The sequence below is a fragment of the Amblyomma americanum genome, unplaced genomic scaffold, assembly GCF_052857255.1.
Source record: "Amblyomma americanum isolate KBUSLIRL-KWMA unplaced genomic scaffold, ASM5285725v1 scaffold_428, whole genome shotgun sequence".
NCBI lineage: Eukaryota > Metazoa > Arthropoda > Arachnida > Ixodida > Ixodidae > Amblyomma > Amblyomma americanum.
Genome location: NW_027526899.1, coordinates 487,584 through 509,607, shown reverse-complemented (window position 1 = coordinate 509,607; position 22,024 = coordinate 487,584). Strand labels below are relative to the sequence as shown.

Below are 22,024 nucleotides of genomic sequence, written 5' to 3'. Positions count from 1 at the left end.
ACTTCTTTAGTGTAGAGGTCCCCGATTTGTCTAAGCTGTTGGCTCCAATCTTCTGCCGAAGTTATGTCGTCCTTAAGTTGTTTGCAGTAGGTCCGGAAGGCATCCCATGGAGTCAGTTAAGTTTGCCTTGCCGTTCTTCCTTTTGATGCTTTCTGCCTCTGTGCTGACCCTAATGATGTAGTGGTCGCTGCCGAGATTTTATTGCAGGTTCTCCCATTCGACTTGCTTAGCGCCCCTGACAAAGGTTCGGTCGGGACATGTGTCCACGCTTACGCTATTACCCTGTCTAGTAGGCTGAGTTTCATCTGCGACTAACTCGCAGCCTATGTTTTCCGCTGCTGTGCAGATGCCGCGCCCCTTTTTATCTTCGATCCTGCTGCCCCATTGTGGGCTTTTCGCATTAAAGTCCCCTGCTATTATTAGGGTATTCTGCCCTGCAAGCTTCTTTGCTTCCGCAAAAAGCTTAATGAAGTCTCCTTTATTTTTAGGTGGGCTGTACAAATTTACTATAAAAGTGCTTTTAGCTTTTCTTATTCTCTTGGGAATCACTTCAGTTATTATGTGTTCTAGCTGTGTGTCTTCAAACTCCTTATGAGCTATGCTTGTGATTTTGTTCCTAATGAGAGTTGCTGTTCTTCCGTTCTCCTGACATGAGTGTCCTTTTAGGGTTGGGGTGCAATATGTCTCTTGTAGATGTATTAGATCTGGTGGGTTTCCTCTAGTGTTAATGAATTGCTGTAAGAGCCCTTGCTTACGCCTGTAGCTCCGGCAATTCCACTGCCATATCTCTAGTTGTTGTTGTCCTGCCATGTTATCGTATTGGTACTGTTGTTTGTTGCCTGGGATTCTGATCGAAACCTGCGCTCATTATAGAGGCGGTCCCTAGCGTCATTTACTGTCTTCCGTGTGTTTTGACTCTTTACATAGTTGCGGAAGCTCTGATCTTGCAGGGCTATCTTTTGATTTAGTTGCTGTATCTGCTGCTGCATCTGCTGCATTTGCTGCTGCATGAATGTCTTTAGATCGTTTATTGTTGAGTTTCCTCCTTCATTAGTTTGTAAACTTTCTACACTCTGTTGTGGGGGTGAGGGTGCCCTGACAGGCGAGCAGCCTGCCTTTCGCATCTCTTGCATTTCCGCTATTAATTCGCTTATTTGTTTCTTAAGCTGTCTGATTTCCTCTCGGGTCTGCTCTTGTTCCTTCCTGATGTTATTAATTTCGGCAGTAAGCCTTTTTTCATTTTCTGTTCGTGTGTTTGTGTTGTTGTTGTTGTGCGGAGCAAAAAGCGCCTTGGGAGGGCCCGCTCCCCAGCTCACGTTGACTCCGCCGCTCTTCTTCTGTTGCTGCTTCGGCTTCACCCAGGACTGCTGGCCGCCCAGGGGTGGGTAGGACTCGTCCCGCTCCCGGCTCCGGCCCTGGCCCTGGCTGCTGCTGCGCCCCCGGCTGCGACTCCTGGATTCGCTCCGGTAGTCACCTTGCCGCTCCTGGTCCTCGTTCCGGAACCAGCGCGGTCTCCGTGCCCCGCCTCTGCTTCGGCTGCGGCCGCGTCGCTGCTGGCTCTGGGGTCCCCATCGCAGTTCGTTGACTGGCTTCAGTCGTTGTGCACAGTCCTTCGTGCCCGCCGCGTGGGAGCCCCCGCATAGCAGGCACTTGGGTGTACATTGATGTCGTTCTTCCGGATCTTTCTGGCCGCATTGTCTGCATGCCTTGATTCCCGGGTTCGGACAGTCGTCCGATCGATGTCCGTGTTGGTAACAAACGTAGCATATTTGCCGCGTCGGCCTATAGGGGTAGCACCACAACTCTCCATCCCCCGTATAGTACAAGACTTGCTTGGGGAGGATGGGGCCATCAAAGGTGATGACGACTGTGCTCGATCGGCCTAGCATCCTTGCCGCCAGGATCTTCACCCCTTGTGAGCGGGTTCGTAAATTCGCCTTGAGTTCTTCGGCCGGAGACCCCGGGTCCACTCCGCGGATGACCCCGCGCAGCGTTCCCTCCGGCGCCGCCACGTGTGCGTTGATTCCGTAGCTATGCTCTCCAAACTTCAGTTGCGTGATGCGCCTGATATGTTGAGCAGCGCTTTCGTTATCGGTACTGATTATTATGATATTCGAGCCGGTGCGCAGTCGGATGATGAGATCTTCTGCCTTGTATCCATGTCCGGTAGCCGCGACCACCGCCCGCGCCACTTGGTGCGTCTGCAGGTTCTTCACTGCCAGTCCTTTCGGCCGAAGTACTACTTTTAAATCATCCCTGGGAAGCGGAGGTAGCCCTCTCCTCGGCGCTCCTTCCCCCTCTCCTTGTTTCGGTGCAGTTGGCGTGCCACCTGTGCTCTTCGCCGCGCCTAGGGAATTTTCGTTCCCTAGTGCTTTTCCCGCCAAATCTCCTGCTTGGCTTCCACGTTAGCGTTTCTTTTGCCGCTTGGACATGGCTATCTCCCAGTCCGCGTCCAAAACCTTGTTCTGACTTGCCTGTAGCGTTGTTGTCGCTGGGGTGCTGCTTTTTAGGGCTTGAAAGGATGTCATTGGTCCGTGGGCGAAGGTCTCCCCGGTAGCGTCTTGATAGTCTTCGTCCATATTTTCTTGGGTTTCCGCCATAAAATTCGTCTGGTCTTTTAGCGGTGCGCGATATACGCTGGGATTTAGTGCATGGGTCATCGCTCCGTCGCTTCTACCGCTGGCCGAGGCCGGGAGGACCGCAGAGCCCCGCTACTGTGTTAGGCCTAATAGGCCTAGCTTCGGTCGGCCACGTGGGAGATCTTCAAAACCGTATAAATCCAAAAATATTGGACCCAGCGGTTTGAAAGAGGTGTCGTCGTGGCCCGCTTCGCTTTCGACGTCGTCTCCCACCAAAATTTTGGCAGTCCAGTCCAGTTAACCGGGTCAAAAGTCCCGAAAACTGCAGAGCGCATGTGAAGTGCGTCCGCTCTCCTCGGCTGCTTGCAGCGCCACCGAGTGTTCACGCTTGGTGGACATGTACTAGATTATATATTAGGCACCTAGCGTCCACGCTTTGCGGACGTGCTCTAGATATAAAAACATTCATATTAATGACGTCCTATCAACGTGTAGCACGCCCAAATGATGATCCTTATGATGTACATCTAATAGATGCTCTTTTCATGACATGACGCTTGGATCTTTCCGGCACGTCGAATGGATATTTGTGGTTTACTGGGTGGTGAGAACACACAGCTTTAATTGTAGCAAGCGCCAACAAGCCCAGCAACAAAGCACTGCATTATACATAACTTATATGAGAAACATACAATCACGTTAGTATACAAACTGTTACTATGAGCTCATGCTTATATATACTCCCTCATTAAGGGCATCCCACAAGTGTTAGTGGGGAACAGTTATTAAACAGTTTTCTCATTAAATTTCACCACTATTTTTGCAATTTACAGCAGAAAAACACAAACAAATTTAAGTTAAAAATTTTCTTAACTGAGAAATAACATTGGAACATAAACAACAGCAAAAAGTTGTCAATCGAACAACAAAAAGCTCTCTGTAGGAGCCAGTAGGTCCCACTTCAGAACCAGAAGCCCAGCAGGTACCAGAAGAGGCTCCTTACAGGGACCATTTCAACCAGCAGCGCAAACCAGAAGGCTTCCTTCTGAGACCAGTAGACAGCACAAAGCCCGAAGGCTTCCTTCTGAAACCAGTAGACCCCAGCACAAAACCAGAAGGCATTCTTTCTGGGACCAGTAGATCAAAGCAAAAAACCAGTTGGTGCCCTACAGGGACCGTTTCAGCCAGCGGCAAACCGTAGAAAAAAAAAGCAGGTGCTCATAAAGCTTGCGTTCTGCACAGCTGCATACAGGACGGAGTCCTCGGGACAAAAGCGCTGGCATACGGGCTTTGCAGAAAAGATGGCTCGAGCCACACACCTTCTTTATGATCGGCTGCTGATAAAAATGTGTTCTATATAACAAGCAAAAAAAGGCTTGAAATTTGCAAGAAATAGAAAACAAAAAGTTGTATCCGTAATCCACAAGTTTAAAACATTGCAAACCTTGCAGGGAGCAACATATATGCAAAGGAAACTTAGAATTTATTCCAGTACTGGCGTAATTCTTTAAAAAGGTCTGGAATGTGGTAGAATATGTTCTCTCACTGCTTCAATATCGCCGCTTTCTCCTTTCTTTCACTCTGTCCCTCCGCCCCAACCCGAGTTTTTCTCCTTCAGTCTCCTTTTTTCCCTCTCTCTGATTTCTGATCGTTCTACTTTTTCCTTATGCCCTGAAGCTCTTGCTGTCATTTCTCAGGAACCCTTGGCTTCAGCATTAATTCCCTCCCCCTTCCTCTCACAATTCATCTAATATCGCCCCATTCTCTCTCTTTTCCTCTAATTCCTTCTTTTTTTGTTCTCCCGCATTTCACTCTGCCATGCTGCTTCATTGTTTCATCATATTCTTTTCGTTTTTCAGGTCAACGAAGCCAGTCGTGTCACGGTGCACCTATTGCAGCTGGACACAAAGCCTCCACGTTCGCCACATCTCTCCACGCACAATACCCCCGTATTCCTTTCTGTTGAGCCGGCCTTTTTATTTCAAGCCGCTGAAGCAGCCACCAAGCCTGGACAAGATTCACCCTCCCCATTCTATAACACCCTTCCCACCTTTTCCCCCTCACTGGGCCTTTTTCCTCGGAGGCAAGGCGATACTCCACGCCATTGACGAATGCTTTACCCACACGACGACAACTCCTCTAGTTGAAACGTTGGCAAGCACTCCGAGGCTTTCCCCTCCTTTGATGGAAGCCAACAGTCACCGAAAACAAGGAGCGTATGTTTTTTTTTACATTGTGGTGTTCAGTAATTGGAGATAATAGGGTAATTATTTAAAGATAATTGTTTCGAAGCAGAAGGCCTTCTTCACTTTGTGAGTGCAAAGACACCATCTGCACACCCTCTCTCCACCATGTAAACATAAATGTTGCCGCACTACGTTCCACCTTCGCGTTGTTGTCGATCTACTCAGCGACCTCACAGTTGCAGGTTAGCAGTGGACGTGGTTCCTCTAGGACTGCAGTCGACCACGTGGCCCTGCCTGCCGTGCCCGAGGGGTTAACCATCACGCAGGGACCTTCGGCTGCCCAGGGATCCAGGGAGAACCTGCGTGTGAGAGACGTACCTGATGAAGACGATTAGAGCGAAGCCGGTGAGAAGAGGAGAACGGCGTCCGGCGGCCTGCCGTGTTGCCCCTAAGAGCGGCATTTACTTGACATCTGTTCCGCGCCGTGTTCCCTGCTCCATATAAAACCTGTCCACTTAAAACTATATAAAAATGTTTCTTTCATGCAGTTTGGTATCAGCAGTGAAGTGGTACGTGTAACATGTAAATTTAGTGCTCTCGTCACATATGTACAAAGAGCTACAATAACTTCCTCGCGGTTTTATTAACCTGTGTCTCTTAACCGTACTAGCCTTCCCCATGAGCCGGAATGCGAGCGACCGAACAAACAGCTATGTCTTCGTGACCTCAATCACAGTCTGTTTACCGGGTACCTATAGTTGATTACCACGTAGTTATCTATATTTGCCAATGTATGAGAAAATGCGAAACACAAATTTTGTTCCTTCCCCCTTTAAAGGTGCAGTTGTGGAGTTTTGGGGGCCCGCTCAAGCCGATTTAATATAGCCTTTTCCTTGCCTCCTATTGGAAATGAATATTATTTATGTACAACATTTTCGAGTTAAAAACAATGAAGAATATCTACTTTAGCTTATTTTTCTTTCATTTCTACTGCACACGTGTATACGCTCTCATATTAGCCTGATATGTGCGGAGATAGGTGCTATTATGTCTAAATTACTGCAATCTTTTTCTTCGTTTAGTTCAGTGCAATGCGCCCATGCTTTTGAATAAAGCTATCCTTGTTGCATACGCTGCACTGAAGTTCAACAAGGCGGCTTGATTGTACTTCTGACTTCACTCATACTTTTACATTGACTAGAACGAAGTGTGCCCACTTTGTCGATGAGCTAGCCGTCCATGCTTCGCAATCATGCAGCTCGCGCATCCATCGGCTGACATGTATAACCGGTGGCTGTAGGATCCTTAACAATGCAACGTTCGCTGCATTGTGTGCAGGGAGCCGCCGCCAAGTCTGGGCTGATCCAGTTGTGCTTTATTTTCCCTCTTTTAACAAGCTGAAACAAAACACTACAGTCACCTCGCAGACGAAAACTCCGTTCAGTGATCGACAGCGTACGTTTGCGTGACGCACTCTGCAGCTGGCAGACGTCAAGCTGAACGAAAGAATTCCCAGCACGGTTTGAAGGGCGTGTTTGTAGTACTCATCTGCCAAAAGCGCCTATTGGGGTTGGGAGAGTAAAGTCGTGGGTGCTCTAAACGCGCATTCAAAAGTAGCGCTGCGTGGCACGGAGAATCAAAGTCAACGGCAGCAGGAAGACGGCGCGGCACAAACTTCCGTTTCGGTTTCGGTTATTTTTTTTTAGCTAGCACGGCTTGTTCATGCCAAAGGCTGACATCCGGGACATGCTGCCCAACTTCAGGTGGCTTCACTTTCGGGCGCCCGATGCGGCATCCCAGTGGTTCTGCCGCCTCTAAAAAGGCACCTAGGCAAGGATAACGTGCGCAGCGCTCCAAGCGGAAATTACCTTTTTTTTTACCTCAATTTTAATACACAGGCGGCATAGGCGTTTGACACCCTCTCTTCTAGTTCACTTTACCTGCGCACCACACTCGACACGACCACCGACGACCACACGACGACCACACGAGACCCTCTAAAGAACGCAACGGCTGCCACGCCGCTGCTAACACAAGAAGGCAAAAACAACATTCGATCATGCCGCTGCCGCCGCTGCTGAAGCGGCGCTGTACGCGGTTTTGAGATTAATTAATTTTCTACAGGAAATATATCGAAAGAATAAAGTTGAAATACATGAGAAGGAATTAAGGGTACATCAACTGTCCAGGTACAAAAAAAATTAAGGCAAGGTTGTTCTCTATCACCGCTGCTGTTCATGCTTTATATGATAAGTATGGAGAGAAGGCTACAAGGAAGCAATCTAGGTTATGATCTGTGCCGGGTTCGAACCCGACCGCGGCGGCTGCGTTTTTATGGAGGAAAAACGCTAAGGCGCCCGTGTGCTGTGCGATGTCAGTGCACGTTAAAGATCCCCAGGTGGTCAAAATTATTCCGGAGCCCTCCACTACGGCACCTCTTCTTCCTTTCTTCTTTCACTCCCTCCTTTATCCCTTCCCTTACGGCGCGGTACAGGTGTCCAACGCTATATGAGACAGATACTGCGCCATTTCCTTCCCCCCAAAACCAGTTATTATTATTAGGTTATGATCTGTCATACAGATTAGGCGGAAAGGTTGTTGAGCAACGACTACCGGGTTTAATGTATGCGGACGATATTGTACTGTTAGTGAATAACCAGAAAGATTTGCAAACTTTGGTGAACTTCTGTGGTTTCAGTCTAGGTTTCAGTTTTAGCGCAACTAGGTCAGGTGTGATGGTTTTCAACGGCACAACTGATCAGGAGCTTACAATACAGGGCCATGAAATACCCAGAGTGGCCGAATACAAATACCTCGGGGTATGGGCAAACAAAGGGCATATGTACACGGAAAAGCACGAACAGTCTCTCATAGCAAAAGGGCGAAGAGATGCCGGGATAATGAAACATAGGGCCTTGTGGGGGTACAACAGGTATGAAGTCCTCAGAGGTATTTGGAAAAGAATAATGGTGCCGATGCTTACTTTCGGGAATGCAGTTCTATGCTTAAGAGCTGAATTTCAGTTGCGATTAGAAGTAAATCCGAGAACTGTTGGAAGATTAGCACTATAGGTGCGCACGGGAAAACCACAAACGAGGCAGTACAGGGGGATATGGACTTGGCAACGTTCGAAGCACGGGAAGCTCAGAGTAAAGTACTATACGAAGAACGCCTGGGGAAATTGGACGATAACAGTTGGGCAGGTAATGTATTTAAATACCTGTACAGAAAGAGCGATGAAACACAGTGGCGGAAACGAACTAGAAAGCTGACCAGTAAGTTTGCCAGGGATGAGGAAGGAGAAAGAAAGAGCATTAAACGGCAGGTTAAAAACGTCGAAGGTAAAAATTTGCCACGTTCAATGGAAAAGAAGCATAGTGTAGAACTATATCGATGCTGGAAAAGGCAGATCAGGAAGGAAACGTTTTATGATAACTCAAGGGGCAGTGCCCTCCTCTTTGAAGTATAGGTCAGGGAGTCTTAGAACGTTCAGCTACAAAAAGAAATTTAACGAAGATGACACATGTGCTGTGTGTGGTAAATCTGTAGAAACAGACCACTTTTATTAAAACGTGGCGCCCAATACGCCGCAGCTCACATACTGCTAGGGCTGTGAGATTGTGACTGTAGACAACAGTGCTATGCAATAGCTGCATTACTTGAGTAAAGTTAAATTTCATATGTAGAGCTTAATCCCTTCAGTCAAGAACAACCGTCCACTAGAATTAAATTTTAGTTTTTAGATTTCTATAAGGAACATATCCAACAGCTCAGAAAAAATTCCCACCGTCGCAGATACCTTGATGTGTGAATATTTAAATTTTCAAATGCGAATAATAAGAAAAAAAACCTTGCAATATCGAATGGAGTGTATGTTTTCTAAAAAAACAATTTAAAAATATAATTGTGCAAACATTGTTCCAAGTTCTTTTTCAAAATAGTATCCCGCCTTTCGAACGAAAATATACAAAACTATACTGACTCTACCATACTAAAAAAAAAACATGATGTCCTTAGAAATGTATATTGCTTGATTGAACAGCATTAACTGCATGCAATAGGTGATGTAGACACGCAGAATGAGTAACCATATGAAACCATGAATTCATACAATGCAACATTTAAAGGTAAGAGGATGGATAGTAAAACCTCATGAATTCGGACATCAAGGGACCGGAAGAAATTCCCAAATTATCCGAAGGTTGAGTTATGAATAGCCCCTTGCCTCCATTCTTCTCGAAGCTGGTTCATAGTTCATACCACAGTCATGGATTGTGTAACAAACACATACATCATGATCAATAGACAAAAACAAGGTTTCCATTTTTGGACAGAAAATTCTAAATAATGTTACACTTCATTCAGCAAAAAGTCACCTTCTGTTACCGCAAACATAAAAATAGAATAGACGTCATGGTGCGAGTTAAACCCATGTAGCAACAGATACTGTTCAGCCAGCCGGTGTGAGCTGTGTTATACACATGAAAAATAATGACAAGCTCCAATGCCCAGCCACAACAAGCCTCGCTACACTGTGTACTTTGAATTAGCAACTGCAGTGAAATGCACATTAAATGTGGCTTTCATTTCAGAGCAGTTTAAATATAACGGATTAAAATGCCACCCTGAATGTCTGGCTGAACAGTAATAAAAGCTGTTGCTGCAGCTTTGGTAGAGATGCTTCATCATAATGTCCCAAATGTGACTAAAGCAAAAACAAGAAACAGCAGAGAAAATAAACAAAATAATGAGACATGCACTCGCATGGTACTGTAACAAGAAAGACAAGTAAGGCTAGACATTTCTTAAAGTTCCTATAGCACCAGAATGGAGATTAAGGATGGCCCACCAATAGCCCATTCATCCAATGGCTACTTATTGCACGGAATGTATTTTTTTTACAACACCTTGCTCCATGAAAATCTTGAAAAATTGGGGGAAAAAAATATTCTCCTTCCACTGTGCTCTATCAAATGATAACAAGGTGTCCTGTATAATCATACCCTTCTTTATGCTTATACCATGTTGCCCCATGGTATCTTCAACAATAACCCTCATCGATGCTGCAAGTATCTATGCTTTTGATGGATGGGCCAATCATTATGCACACCATTTCGTCCATGGACAACAGGCACTAAGGCCTACAAAAAGTTAATTCACAGGCTATGAACATCAGGACAAAGCATCCATGAAGGCAAGGATTTATATTGAAGGCTTCTTCCTGTGGTAGCATGTATTCCTTTGGCTTGTCAATATTAGCCTCCAAAATTAACAGAGAAAAGCAGTGTAAGTGAATAAAAGCTGCAATGCCATAAACAGCGATGCTTAAATTCTTTCTTTATAAAAGACTGCACGTTGGACAACACACAAAAAGTACCCGGAACCATCCATCAGTTAGAGAAAAAAGGATATGAAAGAATTTGGACAAGAAAGAAATATCAGCAGACATTATGCTTATGATACAACTATTTAGCTTATACTATGGCTAGAAATCAATGCCTTGTGCAGCCCTAGGTTGCAGCTCACTTATGGAGGTCAGTGGCTGTAGCTCTGGACGTGGGAGATGAGAAGCAGGGGGCTTGGCTTATGCCAAAACATGGTGATAGCTTCAAATAATTTCGACCACATGAGGTTCTTTAATGCGCTCTGACACCGCATACCACATGGGTGTGCTTGCATCTAACTTCCGTCGAAATGTAGTGACCGTTGCCAGGATTTCATTCGACAACATTGCACTCAGCAGCCAAACAAAAAAGCCATTGAATCAATACAGCAGTTTGCATCAATATCCATGTTTCACATGTTGCCAGGTTGCTGCTTCTATTTGTTCACTTGTGAGAAAAGCGTTTCTGGCCTTGCAATGAAATAGGTACCGGATGTTGCATACACATTTGAAGATTTGCATGCACTGGAATGTTTGGCTCAGGTGTGTTCACGAAAGTCCACAGTTGTGCATAACATTGAAGTAATTACAATTAAACTCCTCTCGAGCATGGGAGCTGGCTACAAACAAGGACATTTTTTGAAGCTCCTGGCTGCGCAGAGCTACATGTTGATTGCAGTTATGGCTAAACATGGTTGACAGGACACTGAAATAACCTGTTTCGTTACATCTGCAGAAAATTGCATTGTGTTGCATTTCAGAGGGTCTTATGTCTCCCAATTTCCTAGTGGCTGTTTCACCATATGGAAGTTATGTTTCATTTGCTTGTTTTGGAATCTGTTTCACATTGTGGAATTCCTTGAAAACACTCTCTAAAGCAAGGCCTGGTAGAATTCCAAGCACACTCTGAGTGCCTCGAATGCTCTATAGAGATATCTGTATATTTATGCAATGGATTGGGTCTAGTAGTAAGCATATCTGCTTCCTCTAGTGCTGCATACAGCTCTGGGCAGACAAAGGAGTTGACAGGTACCGTTTACTTGATCTGTGTTTTCTACTTGCCATTACAGTGTGTGAAAGGCCCAACAATGGGAAGTTTTGTGGGGCGATAATTTTCTACAAAAGTGAGTAGCGCTTTCTGCTTTACCTGGTCCTGTGGAAACAATGCGCTGGTGTTAACGTGACCAGCAATGACGACCAAACAGGAAATTGTCATGTGCGTGTAACAGTACTATCCTCTCTCGTGCAAGTATCGCTAATCTCTCCCCTCAGTTTCCACCAATTGGCCCATTCTATGAAATGAAAAGTCTTCCAGACACAAGTACAAGGCTGACGTGACATGCAAGTTTAATACACTTGGCATACCACGCCATCTCTAATCAGGTACGTACTTGTGCAAAGAGAATAGGTCACAGCGAAACTCGTCCAAACAATAGTAATAATACCATACCAATAACAAAGAAAAATGACTAGATCTTTTCTTTCAGTGTAATAAATCTCAGTGTGAACAGCAGATCCCACCTCAAAAGATAACACATAGTTAAGGTGATGACAAGAAGGATAGAAAGTGAACCATTTGAAAAGTTTCCGCAAAAAACTGAATATACCCTGTATGTCAGGCAAGCATTGCCAGATATTTTTTTTTCAGGGGATAAATTTCTGCACAGTAATAATCTGGCACTGAAAGAGAAAAAATTCCCCAAGTATTTAGGAATTTCCGAAACAAAATTGAAACTTTGTAAAGCAGAAATGGGAGACGCTTAAACATACAAAAATGGTAAAGTAAAAAGCGCCTCAGTAGTGATCTGGTATCTCTCTGTATCCTCTTTCTTATCCATCTGCTAGAGAGTACAATAGCAATCACCCCAAAACACACCTTAACCCTTCGACACGTTATGTGCACAACAGCACATAAAGCAAACTCGCAGCTTTTTCCGAGAGTGGGCTGCATCTAGTAGCCTTTCTTTGTTTTGAGGTGAACTTCACATCCTTCATAATGCAAATGCGCTAGATTTTTTTTATGCCATACAGTGAATGCAGTGAATATTTTGTGAAACAGTGAGCGGTATAGCATATCGTCCGCCATTCTTCTGCAAAAATATTTTGCCACCATTTTAGCATAACTCTTTGCCTCAATGTCAAATGTAGTGCTCACCTTCGAAATAGAAATTATTTTCATGGACCTTCAGGAGTTTACCTTCTAAGTCAAAGCATATTTATGTCGCTATTTTAGTCAATTAGGACACTACAAAAATTCGCACCTTCCTGCCATAATATGTTCTAGAATTTTGCGCTGGAAAACTGACAGGCTGTCTTCATAAAAACCTGAATATATTATTTAGGCTGAAAAACGTTCCATTTTGATGAAACAAGAAATGGTGCATTCCATACATAACCATTTTCGTTGCAAACAATACAGTGTAACTGTGAGCTAACACTGCCCAACAAATTGAAAACATCGATGCCAGTTAAACATTTATCGTGTGCATACAAATCGAGCTGCACTCTAGTAATACCACATTGCATTTGTCAAATTTTTCACACAGCAGTAATGCAACCAGATCATGGGGAATAATTTTTAAGTGTGCAGTTCTGGTTGCTGCTCATATAAATGTTAATTACCCTAACTTACGTAAACAACTACTGATATACAAAATGAACACTTGGCATATTTCTCCGAACCAACCAACAAAACATCTGCCCACTGTTGTGACACTAGTGAGGGAATGCAACCACACACAGTAGTACTCTTGAAGGTACAACGCTGAGCAGTGCAACAAGTGATGCCAGAAATATTTTCTGGGGGTGGGGGTGCTAAAACTCACACAAATGGCAAACAAAAGAGTGCCAGTACTGTGGGGTTTAGAGTACAGAACACAAATAAAGGGCATTAGAACTACAACAAACAGTCAGTATGTCAATACCACTTTTCGGCAGCAGGTGTAACAAAACAGTCATGGGAAGCAACGAACAACGCACAGGAATAAATAAAATGGAATCTGAAAACACACTGAAAGATTTCTCACCACAGTGCAGTGAATGTTTCTAAAAGCACATCAGCTGAACAGCTTATAATGAATTGCAGCAATTACAACACTGACATCAGTGGTGACAGACCGAATAGACTTCTTATCATTAACACCCAATGTAAATATGACAAGGCTAGCTTCAGTAATATGTGCAGCTTACAAAGAAGCTTACTCAAACCACAATTTCAGCACAAGTGCTATTAAAACATAATTCTTAAAGCCTAAAAACAAAAGCAAGCCACGTAATCTTGAGGCTCAAGTTTTTTTATTCCCCCTCATACGTTTTCCTAGCACTATTAAAATGCCAAATTGAAAACACAACACATCCGAAGTTTTCAATTTTGACGCTAAGCAAACAAAGCTGCAGTGATAAACGGCAGTACTCAAAAACCATTTTTAAAAATTTAGGGGTCATCAATTGGACTGATGTGGAGGGCATGTGATAGCCTTTGCTTTTCATTCACCAATGTATTACATTAATAATAATAATAATTGGTTTTCGAAAGAAAGGAAATGGCGCAGTATCTGTCTGCAGTATCTGTCCCGTATATCTTTGAAAACCTTAACTGTGCCGTAAGGAAAGGGATAAAGGAGGGAGTGAAAGAAGAAAGGAAGAAAGATGTGCCGTAGTGGAGGGCTCCGGAATAATTTCGACCACGTGGGGATCTTTAACGTGCACTGAGATCGCACAGCACACGGGCGCCTTAGCGTTTTGCCTCCATAAAAACGCAGTTGCCGCGGTCGGGTTCGAAGCCCGGAACTCCGGTTCAGTAGCCGAGCGCCCCAAACACTGAGCCACTGCGGCACGGCAATGTATTCCATTCCGATTCTATTTTTTCACTCACCAACACTCCAATCATGATTACATTCCAATTATGCAAAATCTGTCACAATATTATATTGCAGAAATGCCATCTCTAAAAACACAAGTACACTTGGGACAACAAAATTCAACAGAGAGTCAGGCCACATTTTTTTCCCCATCTTCATCATAAACCTGAAAACTAGTACCAGCAATAAATATATTAGACACACTGCTGCTGAATGCTTTTCTTCAATGGGAAGTGATGCCACCCCATATGTCAGATTATTTTTTTTTTCGTTCACGCAAGTCTGGAAGTCCAATATACTTGTGGCTCTAGAAGAAGAAATGGAATAGCCCAGTACCAGTGCAGTACAAGGGCATGTGTCAGTGTCTCCTTCAGGCAAGGAGCGCGTCAACATTAAAGAATGGCTGCAAATCAAACTAGCTACCGACATAGCTTAAAAAGGAACACTTGTGATAGGTCACCTAGTTAGCATGCTGCCAGCTGGTTGTCGACAGGACAGCTACCAAAATGCGTTCCAAAGGGCACCAGAGAACTCAGCTGTTCCTTTAGTGTCCTGGCTCTTTGTGGTGTTTTAAACTGCACTTAACTGAGAACGCCTTAGAGCACAAGTCACAATGGAATGGTTTTTCATGCCTGTGGGACCGCACGTGCACCATAAGGGTTACCTTTTGTTCAAAGGCCATGGGGCACAGCTGGCACTAGAAAGGCTTCTCACCAGTGTGAATGTAGACGTGTCTTACCAAAGTATCTTTTCTAGAAAAGGCACTGTCACGAAAACTGCAACGGTATGGATGATCACTTGTATGGGTGTGCAGGTGTCTGACCAGGCTGTCCCTTGTTGCGAACGCGCTATCCCAGTTACTGCAATGATACGGGCGTTCGCCTGTGTGGGTGCGAATATGCGCTACAAGGTCAGATCTCTCCTGGAAAATCTTGCCGCAGTGGGTGCACTGGTGAATTTGCTTGCCTGTGGGCTTGTCCTGGTGAGTACTCATGCTTGTACTAATGGATGGCACACTGTGGTTGACAGGGTGATTTTCATCAGGTGGACTTTGTCCAGGAAACATGCAAACGTTGTGGTCTCCCATGACTGATCCTGCATTTCAAAACCAAGGCACTTTCATCAAAACCTTGCGCCTAAGATGCCACAGCTTGCTTAAAACTAGTGAAGAAAAGCCATATTTAGAATGCAGAGTCTAGGCCCCTCAGTCGAGAACTGTCCAGTGGAAGTAAATCTTCAAACTTTTTGGGTTTATGTCAGGGACATGGCAACATAGCAAAGAAATAATTCCCACCAACTTCGATGCCTAATTATTAGGAGTCTGCAAATATTTAAATTGCAAATATGAACAAAAAGTTTTAAGATATAAATAAGCAAACATTGCACAGACTTCTTTTTAAAAAAAAAAGTGAATAGCCTTTGCAACCAAAAGAAAAAACACTATACTGACTCAGCCCTACACAATATAAAATGGTGTGCACAGAACTGTATATTGTGTGATTAGAAAGCATTAACCCAGGTTTTTAATAATTTCATGGTTTCCAGCTCTGATCCTTTTTATGTGTAAAGGAGGAGAGATCAAGCTAACAGAAACAGTACTTAAAAGGATACCATAGGTGATGTGATCACGCAACATGAGAAACAAAATGAAATCAATGAATTCATATGAAGCAACAATTAAAGGTAACATGATGGGTAGCAAAACCTAATTCAAATTTCCAGGGATTGGAAGATAGTACCAATTTATCCAAAGCTGGAGTTATAAAATGCCCTCTCCCACATCACTGATAAAAAAATTGCGGTAAATCCTTGAGAGGAGGCTCACAGTGCAAACAGTGATAAGCCCATGACAAATGTGCAGTTTCGGCATACTGGAAGAACAACACAGATACAATTGTTTCCCTAAAGTCCTCACAAATCAGTTTTCCTTTTCCTATTAATAATATGTTAAGTTGCAGAGGTATTTCTCACATATTGTGAGGCATATTTTGGGAATATTTTCTGGATGCAATAATTTCTAGGGCCTGATACGTCCAATATATTGGTTCAGTTGGATCCAGTGAGGTTCAAGTGGTCGGTTGGCTACAACACAACTGGAACCAATTCGAACATCCAAATGGAACCAGTTGGAATGTCCAATTTGTTCCAAACAAAATTCCCAAACTTTTTTTTTTTTCACTGTGGATAGTGTAGCAGGGGGTGGTAGAAAGTTAGATGGCCTGATGAGATTCAGAAGTTTGCGGGCATACAGTCGGCACAGCTGGCAAAGGACAGGGATAATTGGAGAGGCATGGGAGAGGCCTTTGGCCTGCAATGGTCATAGTCAGGCTGCTGCTGCTGATGATGAAAAGATGTGTTCTCATTCTGTGATAGTTTGAAGCAGGTGGTCACGCATCATGTTCACAGCTCGTGTGATGTGACCAACCCACCTGCAGAAATTTGCTAAACATCCAAGCCAATCGGTGCCCGCGTGATAACGGTCGACCCGATGAATGACAGAAACAAATGCCTTTGTACAGTTTACCAGACACTTTAAACTTAATGTTTGGATAATTTGCCCAGATATTTTGGTTCTGCCATGAAACGAAAGTCAGCACAATGTTCGATTGCTGCTGACTAAATATTTCAAAATTTTTGAAAATTAGAAACTCTCAGATACTAAATTCTTGAACTGAGTACGAGCCGAACAACAAACATGTTCAATTCGAAATAGAAATTTCGAATATTTACACTCCCACCCTTATTTTCAATATCGACATCCTCTCATAAGTCTGTATCTGACGCAACTTCAAGGCCTCAAACCGTTCCGACTCATTCCTGTCACTAGAGTACCATTTTAGAACTAAGGTATCAAAACAAGCAAATGAAAGCACACATGAAGTACTCTTGCCAGAGCTATTATTAATATTATTAAAGAAGATTATTAATGTATAGGGGAGTTTAACGTCCCAAAGCAACTCAGGCTATCAGGGAGACTCTAGTGAAAGGCTTCAGAAATATCGACCACCTGGGGTTCTTTAACGTGCACTGACATCGCATAGTACACATATTAATAAACAAGAGGCATACATCAAACACTTTTTCGTTAATTTTATGACTGGCTTGAGACGGTTCTCAAAGCGTGCTGCAAAGGGTACCATATATATAGGTAGCAGCCATTTTCAGCAAAAAAATTCACAGCAGTAGTAAAAACAGACACAAATTTAATGTGCGCACATGAATAAACTGTGACTGGAGGGATTAAAAGGTGCACAGTTGTGAAGTGAAATTTCCTTCTTTTAATTCTGCATACAGTTCGCATTTCACCTGGCAAAAAGCGCATGTTACCGGCAGACCGTAAGAGTGCAAAACCCTCCTATCTCAAAGCTGGTTCATACCTCGTCGCATACCAAACTAACATACACTCAGTAATAGACGTAAACATAGTTTCCATGCTCAGACACAAACTTTTTGAAAATTACACTTAAGGATAAGGACAATTTATAAAATTACAGGTAAAGATGAGGACGCTACAGTTCATTCCGCAGACACGTGCTATTAACACAAACCGAAAAATGGAACTGACGTCAAGGTTTGAGTTAAACTCATGTAGCAACAGATACTGGTTACCCAGGTGGTGTTAGTAGTGCTTTACACATAAGAATATCATCAGTCTTCTATGTGCACTTCAAATAAACCAACCAATTATGGCTTTTGCTCAAGAGCAGGTAAAACAGAACAGGTTAAAGTTCAACACCGAAAATCTGCTTGAACAGTAATAAAAGCTGCTGCTGTAGCTTTGGTAGAGATACTTCATCATAAAGCCTCAGACATGACTCAAGCAAAAACAAAAAACAGCACAGAAAATAAACAAAATAATCAGAAATGTGCATGGTACTGTAACAACAAAGTCAAGTAAGGCAAGACATTTCCAAAAACTAAAAGCCCTTTAGCACCAGAAGTGAGATCAAGGATGGATCACCACACATGCATTCATTCAATGGCTACTCACTGCACAGAACGTATTACTTTTACTGCACCTTCTTAATTCAGCAAAAACCTTGAAATATTACGGAAAAAAATATTCTGCTTGCTCTATCAAATGACAACAAGGTGACCTGCATACTTATATCCTTATTTATGCTTAGCCCATCTTGCCCATGGTATCTTAAACAATAGCCATCATTGATCTCCCAGTATCTGTGCTCTCAAAAAATGGGGCATCATGCACCCCGCTTTGTCCATATAGAGAACGTTCTGAGGCCTGTAAGCAAGCTCTTTTACAGACTATGAACATCAGGCCATTGAGGCTATGAGGGTTGGGAAGATTTGTAATTGCAGGCTTCTTCATCTGGTAGCATGTATTCCTTGGCTCATTGATATTAGCCTGCAAAGTTAAGAGAGAAAAGCAGGATAAGTAAAATAAAAACTGCAATGCCCTAAGCAGCGATTTTAATATGCTTCCTTTATAAATGACTGCATGTTTGACAACACATAAAAAGAACTTGGGACCATCCATCAGTTAGAGTCAAAAGATATGAAAGAATCTGGACAAGAAAAATATGCAAACAGGCACTGTGCTCAGCAACTACTCAGCTTATACTATGGTCACAAATCTGTGCCTAGAGCAGCCCTAGGCTGCAGCCAACATTTGGAGGTGTGTGGTTGTAACTCAGACTTGGGAGATGGGGAGCAGTGGGGCTTAGTTTCTGCCAAAACAAGGTACCTATTAGTTTCCAATAATTTGTTACGTTGGTTTTCTTTGATGTGCACCGACACCACACAGCACATAATTTCTTTGTATTCAACTTCTTTCACAATGTAGCCACAGTAGCCAGGATTTAATTGCACTTGGCAGCCAAACGCCACAGCCACTTTGCCATCGCGGCAGTTTGCATATGTGTTTTATCGCATACCACACCACCCCTAATAAGGAACATACTAGCAGGAAGACAGGACACTATGAACAAACATGTACGACATGAACAGAGCGAAACATGCCAAATGTGTTTCTTTGTTGCATCCAGTTCTCTTCGTGCAAGTACGTACCTTAATAGAAATGAGCCCGCTCACCCAAACAGAAGTATTAAAGGGGCTGTGAAGGGTGCTCTAATAAAGTTGTTGCATGCATGGGATATTGAAGCACGTGACTCCAAGAATAGTGTTTAGCAAGGCATATTTAAATGTGCTTTGTAGAGGCTGAGTTATCTGTAGTTAAATTCGAATTTCAGCGCCTTTCCCTCTCCTCTCATCACTTTTTGCACGCTGGAATGTAGGCGCTCTTTTGCCGACCCCCTCTGAGAGCGAAGCTTCCCAACCCACAGGAGCCAAGCGGCTTATTGGCCGTGGCCACTGTAGCTGCCTGACGTCTGCAAGAGTCTAACCAATGGCCACCTCTCACGTTGTATACGCAGATGCAGGGGACGCAGAAGGGTGCGAGGATAACAAGTCGCCGGGAAGGGCTCGCCAACTTTGACGCGCGATTGTGGGTCGTCTGCTGCGAGTAGGACAGTATTATTTGGCTCGTTTTCATGGCAACACAGAGCATTGATTAAGCGAGTTGATCTGCTCTCCTCGGAAGACATTTCGGAGCCCCTTTAATACCACAGCACTACCCGAAAAAAATGACCACATCTTCTATTTAGCTTAAAGAATGGTGCGAATAGCATATCTCGCCTCAAAAGATAACACAGTGTTAAGGTGATGGCTAGACTGATGTCAAGTGAATAATTTGAAAAAGTGTAGGAAACTGGTCACAATGTACTCAGCATGTCAGGCAAGCATTGTCAGATTTTTTTTCCAGAGGATAAATGTTTCCACAGTAATTATCTGCCACTGAAAGAGAAGCAATGCATCAAGTATTGACGAATTTCCGAAACATAGTTCAAATTTTGTCAAGCAGAAATAGGAGATGCTTAAACGTAGAAAAATGGTGAAGCATAAAGTGCCACAATAATGATCTGGTATCTCTGTGTATCCTATTTTTTACCCTTGTCTGCTACAAAGTGGAATAGCAAATCGCTCTAAAATACACTTTAACCTTTTGACACGTTATGGGCACGAATGCATATAAAGCGAACTCAGTTTTTTCAGAGAGTGGACAGCATCTAACAGCAATTTCTTTGTTTCAGGTGATTTTCGAATCCTTCAAGTTACAAATAAGCTAGATTGTTTATGCCACATAATGAATTATTTCACAAAACAGTGAACGGGGTAGCAAGTAATCTGCCATTTTTCTGCGTACATATTTTGTGGCCAGTTGTAAAACGATTTGTTTACTCTCAACGTCAAGCGTAATGTGCACTTGCAAAAAAAATTTATTTTCGCGACGCGTTGCATGTTCACTTTATGAGTCGCGGCTTATGTGCGTTGCTGTTTTCATTAATTACGACAGTGTGTACACAACTTCCCACATTTCCGCAATAAAACATCCAGTGGTTTGCACTGAAGAACTAACAAATTGTCTTTCTTAAGGCATGAAAATACTATTGAGGCTGAAAATTACTTAATTTTGATGATAACAAGAAATAGCACACCAAAGGGACACATAAGACAATTTGAATCCGACACAAATCGATATATCACCACACTACCAACATAACATATAGGTGTCACCACTAGCAGCCGTCTTTGCAAGCAAACACGCAGTGCATCAAGACAATTTTTTTCATGTGGATCGCTGAGGGTACACTGCCATTCTCTTATAAGCAGTCACTGCGGATCTGTTTTGATCCTGATGTCTTGAGTATGGATCAGGTGGAGGGAACATTTTTCATCACATTTTCTTGGCAATAAATGCATTTTTTTTGCTGCTGGAGACACATCAGTATAGCAAGAAAGAGCCACATAACCCGTTTTATTACAAACAATACAGCGCAACTGTCAGCTAACACTGCCCAATAAAGTAAAGACAATGATGCTAGTTTATGACCAGCATACATGTCAAACAAGATTATAGCTGCACTCTACAAATGCTGCACTGTATTTCTCCACAAGTGTTTCAGACTACAGTAATGAAACCACAGTTTGGGGAGTAATTTTTAAGTACGCAGTTCTGATTGCTGCTCGTCCAAATGTTACCAACCCTAACTCAAGTAAATGACTCCTGATGCAAAGAATGAAAGCATCTTTCTCCAAGCCAACCAACAAAACAATTGTTCACTGTTGTGTCAGTAGTGAGGGAATGCAACCACTCAGAGTAGTAATCGTGCAGGCACAGAGCTGACTAATGCAGCTAGTGACACCAGAAATCATGGGGAGGGCTAAAACTTGCACAGATGGGAAACCAAAGAGTACCAATGCTTTTGAGTTTTAATGTACAGAGCACAAATAAGGAAATAAGCACTGCAAACAGCAAGAATGCCGAGACGACATTTGGCAGCAGGTGTAACAAAACACTCATACAAAGGAACCAAGAACACACAAGAAATAAAATGTAAACAGAAAACATGCTGAAAGAGTTCTCGATGCTACGAAGTGATTGTTTCTACAAGCACATCAGCTGAACAGCCTATGATGATTCACAGCAATTACAGAAACACTGACATCAGTGGTGACAAACCATATAGCCTTCTTGTCATAAACACCCAATGAAAATATGACAAGGCTAGCTTCAGTAACACAAACACCTTACGAAGAAGCTAACTCAAAGCACAATTCCAGCACAACTGCTATTCTGACAAAAAGGCTGAGAATAGGCTGCAATATTCCACAAAATATGCCATTTGCACGCAGCACAGAAAGAGCAATCTGACAAGTGACACCAGTGCAGTGAAACTTTTTCGTGCTTTTGGTTAAAAAGATTAGTTCTTAAAGCCTAAAAACTGAAGCAAGCCATGCAATCTTTTGTTCTCTTCTCTCATACATTCTGCTAGCACTACCAGAGTGCCACACTGAAAAAACAACACAGCAGATTTTCTTTTGACGTTATGTCAATAGAGCTGCTTCAATAGGAATCCGTAAAGTGATAAAACATCTAAGCAACACAAGTGTGCTGAGGGGAATAAATTTCAATAAACAATCAGGCCACATTTTCTT

At 43.2% G+C, this 22,024-nt stretch overlaps 1 protein-coding gene across 1 annotated transcript in view; it reads right to left on the bottom strand.

The window, feature by feature from the left end:
• Nucleotides 1-22,024, bottom strand: part of LOC144112605 (uncharacterized) — a 49,795-nt gene that overhangs the window by 20,933 nt on the left and 6,838 nt on the right. The gene's annotated exons all lie outside the window — the stretch shown is intronic.